At 40.5% G+C, this 1,336-nt stretch overlaps 1 protein-coding gene across 1 annotated transcript in view; it reads left to right on the top strand.

Moving 5' to 3' along the window:
* tnfb (tumor necrosis factor b (TNF superfamily, member 2)) overlaps positions 1-200 on the top strand; it is a 2,007-nt gene extending 1,807 nt beyond the window's left edge. Inside the window, exon 3 of the mRNA XM_056602407.1 lies at positions 1-200. This exon is cut by the window's left edge and continues 877 nt beyond it. The gene's annotated coding sequence lies outside the window, so the exon portion shown is untranslated.
* The last annotated feature ends 1,136 nt before the right edge of the window (positions 201-1,336 follow it).

The raw sequence follows: 1,336 nt of genomic DNA on the forward strand, positions 1-1,336 counted from the left end.
ACTGCTTCAACAGACCATGGCTGAGTATCTCTCGAACTGCAACAGTTTGCAATTATACTGCTTTTCAAGATTGTACAAAGTACAGAATGACTCTCTCTAATACTACTACGAGTACTTACTTCAGAGCTAACAATCATTTCGATATCTATTTGTATTTATTTGTATTTATTAATGTACATATTACACATATTAGCTGTAAATGAACCATGTATTTTATTTGTTTAATAATAATATTGTTCTTAAATAAATGATTCAAAACAATGTTTGTGTTTGTGTTTAATTCTCTGCTTGTGTCCGTGGGTTTGTGTAACTGTGTGGGGTTGAATAGCTTTTGTGCTTGCGTGTTTTTGTGTGTGTGTGTGTGTCTGTGTGTGTGTGTGTGTGTCTGTGTGTGTGTGTGTGTGTGTGTGTGTGTGGTTGTGTGTGTGTGTGTGTGTGTGTGTGTCTGTGTGTGTGTGTGGTGTGTGTGTGTGGTTGTGTGTGTGTGTGTGTGTGTGTGTGTGTGTGTGTGTGTGTGTGTGTGTGTGTGTGTGTGTGTGTGTGTGTGTGTGTGTGTGTGTGAGTGTGTGTGTGTGTGTGTGTGTGTGTGTGTGTGTGGTGCAGCCAGCCAGTGTTGCTTATTCATCAAAAAGGGTTAACAGTGTTGATTCGGCACAGCCACAATCTGGGTCCTGACGCAGTGCATTCCTGCTGTCTGAGATCAGTGACATCACAGGGGATTCCCCTGTCTCACAGTCACACACACACACACACACACACACGCACACACACAAACCCACACACATTGTGTCTGTGTTAGCGTGGAGAAAAAGTATAAAACAAAAGTGGCACGTTAAAAAAGGGAGTTTTGATCCACACTTAAGATAATACAAACAACAATAATAGTTATAATAATTATAACATAACAGGACTGTTCTCCAGTGAAAAATCAACAGCTTTATTGAACCATATATTTGCATACATATAATTTGAATTAGTATAACATTTAAGTGGAAGATACAGTGAATACAAATATGTTGAGATCCAGCTATACCTTTATGCATGTGCAATATTAACTAACAGGTCATACATGTTGGTCAAGGGTAGGGTTAAGTATGGGTTGGGGGGTTGGATGTTAAGAGGAGATAGGGTTGTGTTTAATTTGATCTATGGCCTAGGGGGTATGGGTTATGGTTAAGTTTAGATATGGGTAAGGGGGTTACGGTTATGGTTAAGGTGAGATATGGATTAGGGTTGAGGGTTAGGGGTTGGAGGTTAAGGGTGAAATGGGGTAAGGAGTTAGGTGAAGGGGTTATGGGGTTAGGGCGAGATGGGGTATGGGTTTAAGGGATTAGGG

The sequence above is a fragment of the Gadus chalcogrammus genome, chromosome 11 (genome assembly GCF_026213295.1).
Source record: "Gadus chalcogrammus isolate NIFS_2021 chromosome 11, NIFS_Gcha_1.0, whole genome shotgun sequence".
Lineage (NCBI taxonomy): Eukaryota > Metazoa > Chordata > Actinopteri > Gadiformes > Gadidae > Gadus > Gadus chalcogrammus.